Consider the following 19987-nt stretch of genomic DNA (forward strand, 5'->3'; position numbering starts at 1 on the left):
GATTGGGATGAAGTTAAATTCTTAGTCAGTTTCTCTTTAATCCTGTTTCTTTTTTTCACAGTTTAAAACTGTGTACAGCACTCCTTTTCCTGTCCCTGCTATAGATTATTCCTTGTTGATTCCTAAAGCGGTCTAAAATTATTAGAATATTGTCAGGGATAGAACTTTAGATTACCCTACTGTCTATCCAAATGTATGTACCAGCTATATTATATGCAGTGGCATAGGGCCCATGGTTGCAGTGGTCATAACCAGGCCTGTGCTCTCCAGGTGCCAGCACAGATTACCTCCTCCTCCCCCTTCCATGCTCATCATGCTACTCACAAGGGTGTTGCCAGCACTCCTATGCAGGGATCTCGCTCCTCAACCCTGCTGGTGCTGCTCACAGCACACAGCTGTCAGTATTCTTGCTAGACTGGTACCTCTCCCTAACTTCTCCTAGTGCTGCAACTTTGAACCTAAAGATCTCTGTGACTATGCCTCCTATGAAACCCAAATTTGGAGGGTAGAGAAGGGACCCCCAGCCCCGTTGGTTCCCAAGATTGGTACGTATACAATATCTCTGGAAGCAGCGGGGATGGGCGTCTGCAATTTAGCACAGAGGTGGGTCAAGTCCCCTCCCCACTCTCCAAATGTGGGGACCATAGAAGGCATGGTCATGGTGATCTCTGGTGAGAGGAGGGAGGTGCCAGCTAGAATACTGACAGCAGTGTGCTGTGAGGAGCAGTCATCTTTTGGTATTATCACTTTCTTTATAATTCAATAAACAGAGCAGTTAGTGATGGCATAGTATTTATAACATTTTTCCTGTATATATTTATAACATGCCATTCACTGACTGGAGCATATAATGGTCACATGACCCCTGATTGCCTGCAGGCTCTGTTCAGAATTCTCTCACTGGCCTTAGTTGCAACTATGGCGCATGCTCTGTCCCGTCCATGCACCTCCTCATTCGCACACCCAAGAACCTGTGCATGGCAGCCATGGCCAGGAGCATTCTGTGCATGAGCAGTTAAAATAATTTTTGAACCATGCATGCACTGAATGCACGGGAGTATGTGATTGAAGAGGCGCCATAGCTGTAACTGAGCTAATTTGTAGACTTTTAAGAGGCGCAACATCAGCATGATGAAGTGGATTCCAAAGGAGCTGAGGGGCCATAAAGACTATGGAGGTCTGGAAGAAGCCTCAGTTATGTATAAATCCTTTTTTTTTTAGTTTAGAGTTTCTTTAATTCAGACTTTTTGAGAATATAATCGAGAGTGGGGATGAGCGATCACTGTTTTGAGAAGCAAAACTGTACCCACTCACGTCTGAAGGCAGCACTAGGCATAAACAGGAAGTGAAGAGAGTGCCTGGCTAACCTATACTGATGGAAACTGTATCTGGCTAACCTATACCGGGGCAACTGTACCTAGCTACCAATACTGAGGGCACCTATACCTGGCTACCTACCTATACTGAGGGTATTTTTGGGGGGCTTAACTCAAGCTATAACTTGCGGTGCAAATTGTTGGGTGCTGTGCAATCATTCCAATTTGGAGGGGAGGGGGTGCATCCTCACAAGTTTGCCTCAAGCAGAAAAAAGTCTAGAACCGGCCCTGTGTTCGCTCATCTCTGATGAGGATTTCTACCACGGGACTTAGGTGGTAAGAGGGTTGGCGGCACTACACTCCCCCCCCTCCCCCCGCCCCCGGAATCTCTGTCCCCCACAGGAGCATACACTGAACAGAATAGCGTTGGGGGGGGCAAGCCCATGTCCAAATACCACATTGGGGCCCAGAAGAAAAGACAGAGATTTAGAAGCGTATGAGTGCATACGGTACACCATGTTCACCATTTCAAATATTAATGTATTACAGAGTTGTGTCTAATATCTCTTCTTAAGCAAGTATTGTGTCATATATCCACAAAGGTTTAGTGATGGCAGTAGCTGTTAAGGAGATGGCTGAGCTGTAGAATCCTCTGACCGCGGGCACCTTATATTGTTCTAGAACACCATTCCAACTTTCTGTTAGACAAACATAAACATTACAGTAATTAGTATTACAGAAGCAAATATTAACCATCTTAATAATTTTAAATCCTTGATTTTAAAGTTCTAGTTATTTTTCCTATCATGAAACCGTTAAAAAGACATTCTTAAAGTGGATCCGAGGTGAAGTTTTACTCATTGCATAATTGTGTTCCTTTCCTATTGTTTATAGGGCATTTCTCAAGCCAAATATTTTTTTGTTTTTGTTTTAATACTCTAATTCCCTATAAACTAAATAAACCATGCCCACGGTTTTTCAGAGAGCCTTGGCAGTAGCAAGGGCTCATGGGAGCTCAGTCTGGGCAGGAGGAGGAGGAGGTGTTACTAGCCATTGATTTCAGAGGCAGAGGAGAGGAGGGAGGAGGGGGAGTAGGTTTTTTCACAGGCTGAGTGCTCAAGATACAGATAAGCCTGCCTCTGTGTAATGTTTACAAACAACATGGCTGCTATCATTGTATCACAGGAAGAAATAATAATTTCCTATCAACGCTGTTTGCAGCTAGATTTGCTGTGTAAACTATTTAAACTTTAGATAAGATATATAGACAAGTTACTTGTTATAGTTAGTTTTTTCATCTCGGATCCGCTTTAATATAAAGAAAAAGTATTTCACATCAATTGCAGGTACTTACGTATTCAGAGCTGGGACAAGGTCCTCCAGTACCCATGGCTGAGACCCCAAAGTGAGCCCCTCCAACCCTCCCACCCCAGCCATCACACATTGATTGCTATTAGACTAAGAAGGTGCCCCAGGGCCCTCAACCCCCCCCCCCCCCCCCCCAACACCTTAATCTCTAATTATCTGGTTTGCAGTCACTGCCATGTATCCTCTTTTCTTATTTCTCTCTGCTTCAAACACAATAGTGGAATAATAGCTGAGTGAGTTGTGCACCCCCTCCTACACTGCACCCTGAGGCTGGAGCCTCTCTTGCCTCTGCCTCAGCCCAGCCCTGTACGTATTATACCGTCTGAAGAGTTTGGCAGTTCCTTGTTTAAGTTCTGTTTGCTCCACTACCAAGATTTTAACCTATTTGAAAAGCTGAAAGTCCTGGCTTTCCATTACACCAGGCCCTGTGTCAGTGTAATGCTCTGTTGCCAAGTTAAAAGATTTTGAAGAAGGGGTGTCCCTTTGCATCTTAAGAGGTGAAGAGGATTGTATAGCTGGGCTGCTCCTTCATCTTAATAGAGTCTCCAGCCCCGGCCAGTAACACACAGAGAGAGTTCAAGAGGGTGTATCGCTTGTCTGTTCCCAGGACCGCCTAATAGTGATGGACGCAAAACCGAAAAAATTTACCTTTATTTCCAAATAAAATATTGGCACCATACATTGTGATAGGGACATCATTTAAATGGTGTAATAACCGGAACAAAGGGACAAATAAAATACATATGTTTTAACCACTTCAGGACCACAGTCTTTTCGCCCCTTAAGGACCAGAGCCTTTTTCTCCATTCAGACCACTGCAGCTTTCACGGTTTAATGCTCGGTCATACAACCTACCACCTAAATGAATTTTACCTCCTTTTCTTGTCACTAATACAGCTTTCTTTTGATGCTATTTGATTGCTGCTGCGAGTTTTACTTTTTATTATATTCAGCAAAAAAGACATGAATTTTGTCAAAAAAATGACTTTTTTAACTTTCTGTGCTGACATTTTTCAAATAAAGTAAAATTTCCTATACATTTGAGCGCGAAAGTTATTCTGCTACATGTCTTTGATAAAAAAAAAACCATTCAGTGTATATTTATTGGATTGGGTAAAAGTTATAGCGTTTACAAACTATGGTGCCAAAAGTGAATTTTCCCATTTTCAAGCATCTCTGACTTTTCTGCGCACCTGTCAGGTTTCATGAGGGGCTAAAATTCCAGGATAGTCCAAATACCCCCCAAATGACCCCATTTTGGAAAGAAGACATCCCAAAGTATTCAGTGAGAGGCATGGTGAGTTCATAGAAGATTTTATTTTTTGTCACAAGTTAGCGGAAAATGACACTTTGTGACAACAACAACAAAAAAAAAAGTTTCCATTTCTTCTAACTTGCGACAAAAAAAAAATGAAATCTGCCACGGACTCACTATGCTCCTCTCTGAATACCTTGAAGTGTCTACTTTCCAAAATGGGGTCATTTGTGGGGTGTGTTCACTGTCCTGGCATTTTGGGGGGTGCCTAATTGTAAGCACCCCTGTAAAGCCTAAAGATGCTCATTGGACTTTGGGCCCCTTAGCGCAGTTAGGCTGCAAAAAAGTGCCACACATGTGGTATTGCCGTACTCAGGAAAAGTAGTATAATGTGTTTTGGGGTGTATTTTTACACATACCCATGCTGGGTGGGAGAAATATCTCCGTAAATGACAATTTTTTTATTTTTTTTACACACAACTGTCTATTTATAGAGATATTTCTCCCACTCAGCATGGGTATGTGGAAAAATACACCCCAAAACACATTATACTACTTCTCCTGAGTACGGCAATACCACATGTGTGGCACTTTTTTGCACCCTAACTGCGCTAAGGGGCCCAAAGTCCAATGAGTACCTTTAGGATTTCACAGGTCATTTTGAGAAATTTCGTTTCAAGACTACTCCTCACGGTTTAGGGCCCCTAAAATGCCAGGACAGTATAGGAACCCCACAAATTACCCCATTTTAGAAAGAAGACACCCCAAGGTATTCCATTAGGAGTATGGTGAGTTCATAGAAGATTTTTTTTTTTTGTCACAAGTTAGCGGAAATTGATGTTAATTGTTTTTTTTCACAAAGTGTCATTTTCCGCTAACTTGTGACAAAAAATAAAATCTTCTATGAACTCACCATACTCCTAACGGAATACCTTGGGGTGTCTTCTTTCTAAAATGGGGTCATTTGTGGGGTTCCTATACTGCCCTGGCATTTTAGGGGCCCTAAACCGTGAGGAGTAGTCTTGAAACCAAATGTCGCAAAATGACCTGTGAAATCCTAAAGGTACTCATTGGACTTTGGGCCCCTTAGCGCACTTAGGGTGCAAAAAAGTGCCACACATGTGGTACCGCCGTACTCAGGAGAAGTAGTATAATGTGTTTTGGGGTGTATTTTTACACATACAGATGCTGGGTGGGAGAAATATCTCTGTAAATGACAATTTGATTTTTTTTACACACAATTGTCCATTTACAGAGAGATTTCTCCCACCCAGCATGGGTATGTATAAAAATACACCGCAAAACACATTATACTACTTCTTCTGAGTACGGCGATACCACATGTGTGACACTTTTTTGCAACCTAGGTGCGCTAAGGGGCCTAACGTCCTATTCACAGGTCATTTTGAGGCATTTGGATTCTAGACTACTCCTCACGGTTTAGGGCCCCTAAAATGCCAGGGCAGTATAGGAACCCCACAAGTGACCCCATTTTAGAAAGAAGACACCCCAAGGTATTCCGTTAGGGGTATGGTGAGTTCATAGAAGATTTTATTTTTTGTCACAAGTTAGTGAAAAATGACACTTTGTGAAAAAAACAATAAAAATCCAATTTCCTCTAACTTTTGACAAAAAATAAAATATTCTATGAACTCATCATACACCTAACAGAATACCTTGGGGTGTCTTCTTTCTAAAATGGGGTCACTTGTGGGGTTCCTATACTGCCCTGGCATTTTACGGGCCCAAAACTGTGAGTAGTCTGGAAACCAAATTTCTCAAAATGACTGTTCAGGGGTATAAGCATCTGCAAATTTTGATGACAGGTGGTCTATGAGGGGGCAAATTTTGTGGAAGCGGTCATAAGCAGGGTGGCCTCTTAGATGACAGGATGTATTGGGCCTGATCTGATGGATAGGAGTGCTAGGGGGGTGACAGGAGGTGATTGATGGGTGTCTCAGGGGGCGGTTAGAGGGGAAAATAGATGCAATAAATGCACTGGGGACGTGATCGGAAGGGGGTCTGAGGGGGATCTGAGGGTTTGGCCGAGTGATCAGGAGCCCACACGGGGCAAATTAGGGCCTGATCTGATGGGTAGGTGTGCTAGGGGGTGACAGGAGGTGATTGATGGGTGTCTCAAGGTGTGATTAGAGGGGGGAAATAGATGCAAGCAATGCACTGGCGAGGTGATCAGGGCTGGGGTCTGAGGGCGTTCTGAGGTGTGGGCGGGTGATTGGGTGCCCACAAGGGGCAGATTAGGGTCTAATCTGATGGGTAACAGTGACAGGTGGTGATAGGGGGTGATTGATGGGTAATTAGTGGGTGTTTAGAGGAGAGAAGATCTGCGGGCGATCTATTGGTGTGGGTGGGTGATCAGATTGCCCGCAAGGGGCAGGTTAGGGGCTGTTTGATGGGTGGCAGTGACAGGGGGTGATTGATGGGTGGCAGTGACAGGGGGTGATTGATGGGTGATTGACAGGTGATCAGTGGGTTATTACAGGGAATAACAGATGTAAATATTGCACGGGCGAATTGATAAGGGGGGGTCTGAGGGCAATCTGAGCGTGTGGGCGGGTGATTGGGTGCCCGCAAGGGGCAGATTAGGGTCTAATCTGATGGGTAACAGTGACAGGTGGTGATAGGGGGTGATTGATGGGTAATTAGTGGGTGTTTAGAGGAGATAAGAGATGTAAACAATGGATTTGGGAGGTGATCTGATGTCGGATCTGCGGGCGATCTATTGGTGTGGGTGGGTGATCAGATTGCCCGCAAGGGGCAGGTTAGGGGCTGATTGATGGGTGGCAGTGACAGGGGGTGATTGATGGGTGGCAGTGACAGGGGGTGATTGATGGGTGATTGACAGGTGATCAGTGGGTTATTACAGGGAATAACAGATGTAAATATTGCACGGGCGAATTGATAAGGGGGGGTCTGAGGGCAATCTGAGCGTGTGGGCGGGTGATTGGGTGCCCGCAAGGGGCAGATTAGGGTCTAATCTGATGGGTAACAGTGACAGGTGGTGATAGGGGGTGATTGATGGGTAATTAGTGGGTGTTTAGAGGAGATAAGAGATGTAAACAATGGATTTGGGAGGTGATCTGATGTCGGATCTGCGGGCGATCTATTGGTGTGGGTGGGTGATCAGATTGCCCGCAAGGGGCAGGTTAGGGGCTGATTGATGGGTGGCAGTGACAGGGGGTGATTGATGGGTGGCAGTGACAGGGGGTGATTGATGGGTGATTGACAGGTGATCAGTGGGTTATTACAGGGAATAACAGATGTAAATATTGCACGGGCGAATTGATAAGGGGGGGTCTGAGGGCAATCTGAGCGTGTGGGCGGGTGATTGGGTGCCCGCAAGGGGCAGATTAGGGTCTAATCTGATGGGTAACAGTGACAGGTGGTGATAGGGGGTGATTGATGGGTAATTAGTGGGTGTTTAGAGGAGATAAGAGATGTAAACAATGGATTTGGGAGGTGATCTGATGTCGGATCTGCGGGCGATCTATTGGTGTGGGTGGGTGATCAGATTGCCCGCAAGGGGCAGGTTAGGGGCTGATTGATGGGTGGCAGTGACAGGGGGTGATTGACGGGTGATTGACAGGTGATTGACAGGTGATTGACAGGTGATCAGGGGGGATAGATGCATACAGTACACGGGGGGGGGGGGTCTGGGGGGGGGGGGGTCTGGGGAGAATCTGAGGGGTGGGGGGGTGATCAGGAGGGAGTAGGGGGCAGATTAGGGACTTAAAAATAAAATAGCGTTGACAGATAGTGACAGGGAGTGATTGATGGGTGATTAGGGGGGTGACTGGGTGCAAACAGTGGTCTGGGGGGTGGGCAGGGGGGGGTCTGAGGGGTGCTGTGGGCGATCAGGGGGCAGGGGAGGGGGAAATCAGTGTGCTTGGGTGCAGACTAGGGTGGCTGCAGCCTGCCCTGGTGGTCCCTCGGACACTGGGACCACCAGGGCAGGAGGCAGCCAGTATAATAGGCTTTGTATACATTACAAAGCCTATTATACTTGTTACATGCGGCGATCCGGGTGCTAGTAACCCGCCGGCGCTTCCGAACGGCCGGCGGGTTACAACGAACGGTGGGCGGAGCCAGTCCCCGGCGGCTGATCGCGTCACGAATGACGCGATCGCCGCACAGACACTCCCGCAGCCGCCCCCGCCGATGGGCGTATTGCGGTCGTTTGGGCCCGGTCTTTGCCGCCGCCCATCGGCTGGGGGCGGTCGTTAAGTGGTTAATTATGGTAGCATGTATTATTTTAAAGCTATAATGGCTGAAAACTGAGAAATAATGATTTTTTTTTTGAGAAATAATGATTTTTTGAGAAATAATGATTTTTTTCCCATTTTTTTCTTAATATTCCTGTGAAAATGCATTTAGAAAAAAAAATAATTCTTAGCAAAATGTACCACCCCAAAAAAAAGCCTAAATGGTGGAGGAAAAAACAAGATATAGATCAGTTCATTGTGATAATTAGTGATAAAGTTATTGGCGAATGAATGGGAGGTGAAAATTGCTCTGATGCATAAGGTGAAAAATACCCGCGGGCTGAAATGGTTAAACAAGGAACTGCCAAACTCTTCAGACAGTATAATAAGTAAGTACCCAATTGTATTTAGCATTACAAAGAACAGAGTTTTCGGGCTTGATTCACAAAGCGGTGCTAACTGTTAGCACGCCTGTGAAAACCCCCTTAGCACGTCTAAACGAGCTTTTCGCGCGCAAAACTTTACGCGCAAAACTTTATGCGGGTAAAACTTTACGCCCAAACACTTCGCCCTGGGTAAACACGTTGGGCCCCACATTGCTGCGGGCCCCATAGCAACTACTATGGTTGTTATGGTGATCCTTACGCCACTGTGTCAAAGAGTGGGCTGGGTGAGTGTGGCAAACAAAGCTCTCAGCCAACTAGATACCAGTTTTTTAAAGCGGTGTACAAAGCTTAAGACATTGATCTTAGCCATTACAAAAGATAAAAGCAAAAACATACAGACACACTCCAAGAGGCCTTCCGCTGGCTGCAGCAGTCATTGTGTCTATTCTTCATTAAAAGCACAGGTATTAGCCACATGAAACTGAAAATAGGAGGGTTTGCAAGACCACCCATAGAACAGAAGCCAGCCCTATAACAGACAGTCTGGTTTACGAAGAGCATAGCCCACAGTTAGCAATGTTTGTAAAGGTTTAAAGCACCAGAAATATAAGGAGACTAGATGCTTGCCATATGGGTATTTACAGTGAAGTACAACAAATACAAACTATCACAAAAATTCAGATTCGAAACAGTATAAAGATTAAAACTAGTTGAGTAAACAATACAATAAAAAAGAGCAAAAAGTATACTGTATAATAAATGTAAATCTATAAATCATATAAGCTTAAATCATACCTTGCATTTAAACCCTGGGGAGTGAGTTCCTAACTGAAACATCCAGTAAGGCTCCTATGTGAGTAAATGTCAGTGGGGATCCCCTCCTCTAATACATCAGTCACCTGAAAAGAAAAAGATTGGACAGGTTACCACATTTACTACATTTTGTGTTTATTGTTTAACAGGAATATATGTATTTTTATGTGGATATTACCATTTTACCTAAGGTATGCATACCACACTACCCTTTAGTGAAAAGCCATGTACCTCAAGGTGCCAGCTTGTGTGGTAGGCTTGAAGGAAATCTACATCCCTGCTAAAACTCCATGAGATTTGGTGTTTGAAAATAAAACTATATTTTTGTTTTATAGTTTTATATATGACCCCATACATAAATATACTCGGGACTGTATGGGGTCATAAAATTGAAAGTGAATAACACTGAATTGAAATTAGTATAAAGCCAAAGGTAACACTCATAATTCCTCAGATGACAGATCTGATTCCTCATCTACAAAGTAGGCAACTAAACTTCAATGCCACTTAAAAGAGTACCACCACATGATTTCATGTGAAACGTGCTTATAGATTTTAACCAGTATTGGTTCCTGGTGTTTTCATTGCCATTTAATACTGCATATAGGGCTTGCCTTTAACATGTGCAACCTGTGCAGTTGGTTGAGGCACTATGAACACAGTGAAATAGGAGGGCACAAACCACATCCTAAACTTTTTACATGAAGCAGTAGAGTGGTGTACTGTGTTAGCCATCAGTAAAGGCAAGGAGTTTTGAATCAGGATGATACCATTTATTGGCTAACTTAGAGATGAAAAAACTGTGAGCTTTCGGCTTATAAAAAGCCTTTGTCGGACTGGTTCCTGACAAAAACTGAAAAACACAGCCTATATACTGTACACTGACATACAGAGGAGAAACATTCTTTAGCAGACATAAATGTAATTAGATGCCTTAACTGTTACTCAGGAGGCTTTCCCAGGCATCCTGGCTAAATTGATAAGATCAACAGTTCCCTCAACATAACATAAAGTAGACTCTGGTGATGGGGAGACATCGTAAATTCCGAGTTCAAATTGTAACTGGGTTGGTTACATGCACCATAAATTCTAAGCTAAAGAGAATTGTGACATTTAAAAACAGCACATGAAAGCAAATAAAATGAATAGTGACAGTGAACACCAGTTGACACAGCATATGGCACACAAAATAAATGAAAAGATAGTAAAAATTAAAAGAATTGTGACATTTAAAACCCATCGTACCAGCACCAACAAGTTAGAGTCCTTGTTTAAACCATCTTCAACAGTTTTGAACCAATGTATAAACTTTGTTGCTTGTGTTAGTCTCATGTTTTTCGATTTGAAGCCACCCATTAATACAGTGAGACGGAAATCGCTTAAACTGTGTGCAGGTAAACAAAAGTGTGTTGGTGCGACTCATCTAATACCTGATTATGTGTGCAAAATGCCCCAAAGGAATTTATGTGGGAGAAACAAGACAACCTCTGTGTGATCGCATGACACACCACAGGTTCACTATTAACAGAAGAAAAGAGGATATTACAAAATATACTGATCTCCCAATACCAACGCACTTTTGTTTACCTGGACACAGTTTAAGTAGTGTTGGGCGAACATCTAGATGTTCGGGTTCGGGCCGAACAGGCCGAACATGGCCGCGATGTTCGGGTGTTCGACCCGAACTCCGAACATAATGGAAGTCAATGGGGACCCGAACTTTCGTGCTTTGTAAAGCCTCCTTACATGCTACATACCCCAAATTTACAGGGTATGTGCACCTTGGGAGTGGGTACAAGAGGAAAAAAAATTTAGCAAAAAGAGCTTATAGTTTTTGAGAAAATCGATTTTAAAGTTTCAAAGGGAAAACTGTCTTTTAAATGCGGGAAATGTCTGTTTTCTTTGCACAGGTAACATGCTTTTTGTCGGCATGCAGTCATAAATGTAATACATATAAGAGGTTCCAGGAAAAGGGACCGGTAACGCTAACCCAGCCGCAGCACACGTGATGGAACAAGAGGAGGGTGGCGCAGGAGGAGAAGGCCACGCTTTGAGACACAACAACCCAGGCCTTGCATGAGGACAAGAAGCGTGCGGATAGCAATTTGCATTTTGTCGCCATGCAGTCATAAATGTAATACAGATGAGAGGTTCAATAAACAGGGACCGGAAACGCTAACCCATCACAGATGTTCATTGTTCATGTTACTTGGTTGGGGTCCGGGAGTGTTGCGTAGTCGTTTCCAATCCAGGATTGATTCATTTTAATTTGAGTCAGACGGTCTGCATTTTCTGTGGAGAGGCGGATACGCCGCCGATCTGTGACGATGCCTCCGGCAGCACTGAAACAGCGTTCCGACATAACGCTTGCTGCCGGGCAAGCCAGCACCTCTATTGCGTACATTGCCAGTTTGTGCCAGGTGTCTAGCTTCGATACCCAATAGTTGAAGGGTGCAGATGGATTGTTCAACACAGCTACGCCATCTGACATGTAGTCCTTGACCATCTTCTCCAGGCGATCGGTGTTGGAGGTGGATCTGCACGCTTGCTGTTCTGTGTGCTGCTGCATGGGTGTCAGAAAATTTTCCAACTCCAAGGACACTGCCGATACCATTCCCTTTTGGGCACTAGCTGCGGCTTGTGTTGTTTGCTGCCCTCCTGGTCGTCCTGGGTTTGCGGAAGTCAGTCTGTCGGCGTACAACTGGCTAGAGGAGGGGGAGGATGTCAATCTCCTCTCTAAAGTCTCCACAAGGGCCTGCTGGTATTCTTCCATTTTGACCTGTCTGGCTCTTTCTTCAAGCAGTTTTGGAACATTGTGTTTGTACCGTGGATCCAGAAGGGTATAAACCCAGTAATTGGTGTTGTCCAGAATGCGCACAATGCGTGGGTCGCGTTCAATGCAGTCCTAGGCCGAAGAGGTCATAGCCTAGGGTCACAAAACCTGTTTATTGGGCAATTTCAATGGTGGCGAGTCTGACGTACATAAATCGCAGCAATGGCCGTTAGCAACGTCTGAATCTCACGAAATGTCTCATGCAGGTAGAAGACATATTGTTAGACTTGGGCTCCAAAGATGGGGTCCCTACATCTCTGCAAACCAGAGTTACAGGGCTCCAAATTTGGTAAAATCCCCCATAGGCTTTCATTGGGCCTCCTATTTACAGTTCCAAAATCTCACATCTTTTCAAAGGGCAATTACTCAGCAGTGGCAAATTTTCTAGCATTGTAGGGACCCTTAGGGGGAACATGACTGGTGAGTTTCGGGCCCCTAGGCCGAAGAGGTCATAGCCTAGGGTCACAAAAACCTGTTTATTGGGGCTATTTCAATGGTAGTGATGGTGACGTACATAAATCGCAGCAATGGCCGTTAGCAAAGTCTGAATCTCACGAAATGTCTCATGCAGGTAGAAGACATATTGTTAGACTTGGATTCCAAAGATGGGGTCCCTACATCTCTGCAAACCAGGGTCCAAAATTGGTAAAATCCCCCATAGGATTTCATTGGCTCCCTATTTCACTTTCCAAAATCTCACATCTTTTCAAAGGGCAATGGCTCAGCAGTACCAAATTTTCTAGCATTGTAGGGACCCTTAGGGGGAACATGACTGGTGAGTTTCGGGCCCCTAGGCCGAAGAGGTCATAGCCTAGGGTCACAAAAACCTGTTTATTGGGGCTATTTCAATGGTAGTGATGGTGACGTACATAAATCGCAGCAATGGCCGTTAGCAAAGTCTGAATCTCACGAAATGTCTCATGCAGGTAGAAGACATATTGTTAGACTTGGATTCCAAAGATGGGGTCCCTACATCTCTGCAAACCAGAGTTACAGGGGTCCAAAATTGGTAAAATCCCCCATAGGATTTCATTGGCTCCCTATTTCACTTTCCAAAATCTCACATCTTTTCAAAGGGCAATGGCTCAGCAGTACCAAATTTTCTAGCATTGTAGGGACCCTTAGGGGGAACATGACTGGTGAGTTTCGGGCCCCTAGGCCGAAGAGGTCATAGCCTAGGGTCACAAAAACCTGTTTATTGGGGCTATTTCAATGGTAGTGATGGTGACGTACATAAATCGCAGCAATGGCCGTTAGCAAAGTCTGAATCTCACGAAATGTCTCATGCAGGTAGAAGACATATTGTTAGACTTGGATTCCAAAGATGGGGTCCCTACATCTCTGCAAACCAGAGTTACAGGGGTCCAAAATTGGTAAAATCCCCCATAGGATTTCATTGGCTCCCTATTTCACTTTCCAAAATCTCACATCTTTTCAAAGAGCAATGGCTCAGCAGTACCAAATTTTCTAGCATTGTAGGGACCCTTAGGGGGAACATGACTGGTGAGTTTCGGGCCCCTAGGCCGAAGAGGTCATAGCCTAGGGTCACAAAAACCTGTTTATTGGGGCTATTTCAATGGTAGTGATGGTGACGTACATAAATCGCAGCAATGGCCGTTAGCAAAGTCTGAATCTCACGAAATGTCCCATGCAGGTAGAAGACATATTGTTAGACTTGGATTCCAAAGATGGGGTCCCTACATCTCTGCAAACCAGAGTTACAGGGGTCCAAAATTGGTAAAATCCCCCATAGGATTTCATTGGCTCCCTATTTCACTTTCCAAAATCTCACATCTTTTCAAAGGGCAATGGCTCAGCAGTACCAAATTTTCTAGCATTGTAGGGACCCTTAGGGGGAACATGACTGGTGAGTTTCGGGCCCCTAGGCCGAAGAGGTCATAGCCTAGGGCCACAAAAACCTGTTTATTGGGGCTATTTCAATGGTAGTGATGGTGACGTACATAAATCGCAGCAATGGCCGTTAGCAAAGTCTGAATCTCACGAAATGTCTCATGCAGGTAGAAGACATATTGTTAGACTTGGATTCCAAAGATGGGGTCCCTACATCTCTGCAAACCAGAGTTACAGGGGTCCAAAATTGGTAAAATCCCCCATAGGATTTCATTGGCTCCCTATTTCACTTTCCAAAATCTCACATCTTTTCAAAGGGCAATGGCTCAGCAGTACCAAATTTTCTAGCATTGTAGGGACCCTTAGGGGGAACATGACTGGTGAGTTTCGGGCCCCTAGGCCGAAGAGGTCATAGCCTAGGGTCACAAAAACCTGTTTATTGGGGCTATTTCAATGGTGATTTTTATTGTAAAAAATATATACAAATTTACAGTACAATAAATAATATAAATGAAAATATAGTGACCAAAAATGACCACACAAATCAAAGAATCACATACATCTGCATAAACATAAAGCTTTTACACAAAAAATATGTACAAAACTCATAAAGTCAAAAATTGACTATAATGCATTTTCGCATATTCTCTTATATACAAAGGGACTTTTACGCCCAACATAAGAACCAACTTCTCATATCGCAAACAAATATTTCCAAAAACAATCTTATGTCCAATAGGACATCCACAAGGAAGCATAAATCCTGAACAGGAGAACCATGCATTTGCTACATTTATACGACGCAAGACTAGACGACATAAACCGCCACCCTACACCAACCCACTAGTGACCAAACACCAGACATATAACCAGACATAGTCATGCAGCAACCCACTCACACCAGGAGGGATAACACACACGAGACAAAAAATAATCAAAACTGTAACAAGACAAAACAAAGAACCCCCAAGTAAGCTGGAGGGAAGACTTCAGTTATGTCTGCGGCCGAACATAAAAAATATTGAGAAAATAATCAAAATCTAAGCAGGGTGAGTTAAGGAGATAGAAAGCCCACCCAGGAGAGACATGGATGAGCTAAGGAGGCCTGACATTCTGCCAAGCAAGAATCCAAGCACTCCTGCCCAACCTACGCCTCTCCGAGCATCGAATCCTGGACACCTCACCAAGAACATTGTTCACCACCACCTGGACAGGGATGGATTTTTGTCTAATAATTAACTGACACCGTGCCAACCATGTGTGCTGTCTAATGGCTAAACTAACTAAGTATAAAGTGCATAAATCATAACCCTGGTAAGACCTGAAAACTCCATATGCCCACTCAGCGTAACTCAGACGCTCCAGAAAGGGGATACCTAGGATCCCACCCACCTGTTTACACACCTCTATATTAAAGGGACAATGAAGTAAAAAGTGGTCCATGGATTCCTCGACACCACCACACTCCTCACGAGGACATCCACGTGTATCCACATTCAAGTACTTAACATTGTTCCTAACATAGAGCTTGCCATGGAAGGAAAGCCAAGCAATATCCCACAATTTATTCGGAATGCGTGGGGAATTAATCATCCTCAAACCCTCTTCCAATTGCACGCCTGGGCAGTCTTTTAAGTACAGTGAGACATGAAAATGAGAATCTATCACTCGTTTCGTTAGGTCACGCCTCCCGACCGATCTGACATCCTCCACCGTCAAACCCCACTGTCTCAATTTTTTCAAACACGTGACAACATAGACCGGGAGATAGTTCTGACGAGACCCCAGACTTTTCACTGAGCCACCGCTTTCCCAACTTGTGAGCGAAGTCCCAAACCATGCCCGGAAAATGCCTACCCAACCAGGTGGGTCCTCTGCAAGCATGCTACCAAGATTGTGTTTAATAAACAGCAGAGAAAAGAAAACAATTGGATTGACCATGTCTAGGCCACCTTCCCGTCTGGTTTTGTAGGTGATGTTCCTGCGCATAATGTTTAATCTGTTTCCCCAGAGCATCTGAAAAAACAAACCACAGATCCTCGTGTACAGAGATTGGGGCAAAATTGCGACATAGCTGACGTAAAGCAATATTGGAACCAGATGACTCTTGATCAGGTCCACCTTTTCCCTGAAGGTCAAAGACCAATTCTTCCAGCGTGCTACTTTGGCGTCGACATCATCTAGCCTACACACCCAATTTTGATGGCCGTAATCGCCAGGACCAAATTCGATGCCAAGAATCTTGATTTTCTGTTGAGGCACGGGAAAGGAGCCAGGAAGCTCGAAGCTCTCACCATCATTCCCCATCCAGAAAATTTCACACTTGTCTGGATTGACTTGTGACCCTGATGCCTTTGAGTACAGCGCAATCTCCGAGACCACTACCTCCGCCTCCTCTGTCCCAGAAACTATCACCGTCACATCATCGGCATAGGCCACAACCTTTAGGGGAGGCACATCAGAAATGCCCACAGGAACTCCACTGAGCGCACTGCTCTCTAGTCTTCTTACAAAGGGGTCGATCGCGAATACGTACAGGAGGGAGCTCAGTGGACACCCCTGACGCACTCCAGAACAAACCTTGAAAGATTCGCCAACCCAGCCATTTATAAGCATGAAACTCTCCGCCTCTTTGTACAAAATGCGAAGCCAATCAACAAACCTTTCCTGTAGGCCATACACACAAAGTAGTCGCCATAAGTACTCATGGTTGACACGATCAAAAGCCTTAGACTGATCCAATGCCAGCAAGTACTTTCCCCAACCCTCAGCCCTGCATCGTTCCAGGACTTCCCGGACAGACAAAAGTGCTGAGAAAGTGCCTCTACCTGAAATCGAGCAGTGCTGGTGGTGGGAAAGCAGGGATGTCACCTGGGATAGACGCCAGAATAATATTTTTGCCAGAATTTTTCTGTCGATGTTGAGAAGGCTGATGGGACGCCAGTTCTCAATCATCTCAGGATCTTTGCCTTTAGACAGGAGAATGACCGCTGACTTTCTCATGGAGGGTGGTAAGTCACCTTCAGCAAGACACTGATTAAACATATCTGCCAATTGAGGTGCCAGAAAGATCTTGAAAGCTTTGTAAAACTCGGCTGTCAGACCATCTGGACCCGGAGACTTTTTGGGCGTGAGACTATCAATGGCTCTCACTACTTCTTCAGCGGTGATTGCTTCTGTCAGGCTTATGTCAGAAACATCTGCATTCCCCAGACCTGGAGTTGAGACTAGAAAGGTCTCCATTCCTGCCTGGTCAATCGGCTTGCTCCCAAGCAAATCAGCATAAAAATCTCTAGCGATGGATAGGATTCCGTGCCTGGATTTTTCCACAGAACCCGATCCATCTCTGAGCCCAGTAACCGTTTTAAGGGCTGCACCTTGTCTGCAGTTCTGATAGGGATCAGGCGAGTGGTATTTGCCATAATCCCTCTCTAAATACAGAGAGGTCAGACGGTCATATTGCTGTTGCTTGAGTTGTGCCTTGACCTCAGAGATCTCCCCCTGATCTCCGTTCTCCGAGACAAGGATCTCAAGCTTTCTTCTCAGTTGCTGGTAAGCAATATTTCTACCAATCTGTTTCTTCCTGGCTAGGCCCTTGAAAAGTCTGATGACACGACTTTTGACCACCTCCCACCACTCTGACCTGTTGTCAAAGCATTCCAGGATAGTGATCTGTGCCCGAAAAAATTCCTCAACAGACTGTCTCACATTCTCTTCCAACAGCAGGGACGAATTTAACTTCCAGGTACCCCTACCTCTGGGAGGAGCACAGGACGCACCCAGATCCACCGATAGAATACAGTGATCCGAGAATTCCACTGCCTGGACCCTAGGGGCTGAAGCAGTGCAATTTTCTGTAACAAAAAATCTATCTATTCTACTCTGTCTCCCTGGTCGCGGAAAAGTGAACCCAGTGAGGTCTGGTGAATGCTGAACATGAACATCCACCAGACCCGCCTCTTTAACTATCTTATTTAAGAAAATGCTATCAGGACGCAACCGAGTGTTGGTACCTTCCCTGTCCATTACCCTGACAATGGTGTTAAAATCACCACCAAACACAATCGGTTGCGTCGTAAAAAGGTACGGCCTGATCGCTGTGAAAAGACGTCTCCTCTCCCAATAAGTCTGAGGTGCATAAACATTAATTAACCTGAGGTTCTGTCCTCTCACAACAACGTCTAGGACCAGACATCTCCCCATCTCTACTTCAATTACTCGCCGGCAAGTTACCATTTCAGTTCTAAAAAGCACTGCCACACCACTGTAAGGCTCGGCCGCAAGAGACCAATAGCTCGGACCGGATCTCCAGTCCCTCCTGGCCAGATGGATATCGGCCAAGGAGGTGAGCCTAGTCTCCTGCAAAAACAAAATGTCAGTATCAAAACTACTGAGAAAAAAGAAAGCCAGGTTGCGAGCTCTTACTGATTTAATACTGGCGACATTAATAGTCGCCAATTTAAGTGGTGGGGGAACGGCCATTTGAGTGATTGAGATAGTTTCACTCCAGCTTACTCCACACAGGACAAAAAGAAAAAGAAGTACATAACACATAGACAACATTATGAAATGTTCTCCTGTCCCTCATCTTCTGCCTCCATGTCCTCCTCAGATGGCGAGACTCCTTGCTCACCATCCAGGACACTAAATCTGTTAGCTAAAAGGTGAATCAGCTTCTTAGTTGCTACTTCACTCTTTTTCTGACTTCGGGTGTCTTTTAAATTTTTTGACTTGTGTTTTTTTACCTTCTTGAGTCTCTCCTCCAGATAACGTAAATCATCCGGATGGAGAGACCCCAAATCCAAAAGTTTACTCTTTCCTGGAGGTTGGGTAGGAGGGTGGGTAGGGTTGAGAGGTACATCAGGGGGGTGCGGAGGGAGGGAGTCAGGAAGGGAAGGTAAGTCAGAAGGTGGGGAAGGAGAAGGGAGAAGGATTGGGGAGGGCTGAGGGCCAGTCTGGGAAACATCCGGAGATGACCGAGGTCTGACCTCCAAATCGCCTCCAGACACATCCCGAGAACCCTCCTTTCTGGGAACCTTTTTCAAGGTTTTATCAGGTGTAGGGCTGTCCCTTGGGTTCTTCGGGTTCCGATGTCCCGATTGTTCTTGGAAAGTACCTGCTCCTTCGGACTCATTCACAGTGCGGCGTTTTCCCCTGACCCTCTTCACCTGCTGCCACGGTGTTTCAGAGGCCCCACTAGATGGCTTCCTAGAGGAGGGTGCCGCTACGGAATTTTCACTGGGCATGGACACAGACGTTGATACACTGGGTATAGAGGCTGATATGGTAGGTTGGGGACTAGGTTGTTGTGGAACGGACTGAGATACAGACTGAGGGGATAACACAAGAGGAAGGTTCACAACGTATGACTGTATACCCTCCTCCTCCATCTTTGTTAGTAGGGCCTCTTTTACCGAATCGGGCAAATTTGCCCAGGAGTTCGGACAGACACTGCAAGGGTGCCCAAAACTATGGCAAAGGTTGCACTTGATGGTATTGCAGTCCTTTGCCTCATGCCCGAACTCCTGGCACAAACCACATCGCGGCTGCTTGCAACCATAGCTGTAGTGCCCCCTCCCTCCACAACGATTACAGATCCTGGGCTGACCCGGGTAAAAAACAGTGATCTTATCCCTTCCTAAAAGGGCTGTGCGTGGAACGTGTGTGTAAATGCCATTCTTGTACTTCATTTTTATGGAAATCTCATACCCACCCCACCAAATATCCAGGTCATCCAGGATCTTTTGGGGAGGGGACACCACATCAACATAGTGAGAGAGCCAGAGGACAATATCCTGCACTGGAATGGATTCATTCGTTACCATGACGTTAGCCTTCCTCACCAAGGGCTGACCAGATATGTATGAGGCCACAAAATTCTTCCATTCTGACCTCCTTTTGTCTTTCTCCTCCATAAAAAATTCTTGGCCCCCTGATGTAAGAAA

General features: G+C 45.1%; 1 protein-coding gene across 2 annotated transcripts in view; it reads right to left on the minus strand.

Moving 5' to 3' along the window:
- Positions 1-1711: 1711 nt before the first annotated feature.
- The window catches only part of SCAF8 (SR-related CTD associated factor 8), a 593726-nt gene continuing 575450 nt past the window's right edge, over positions 1712-19987 (minus strand). For both annotated transcript variants that reach the window (XR_011019400.1, XR_011019399.1), the window contains 2 exons: positions 9341-9444; positions 1712-2014 (listed from right to left, as the gene is read on the minus strand). The gene's annotated coding sequence lies outside the window, so the exon portion shown is untranslated. The remainder of the gene's footprint in view (positions 2015-9340; positions 9445-19987) is intronic.

This window comes from Hyperolius riggenbachi, chromosome 4 (genome assembly GCF_040937935.1).
Source record: "Hyperolius riggenbachi isolate aHypRig1 chromosome 4, aHypRig1.pri, whole genome shotgun sequence".
Lineage (NCBI taxonomy): Eukaryota > Metazoa > Chordata > Amphibia > Anura > Hyperoliidae > Hyperolius > Hyperolius riggenbachi.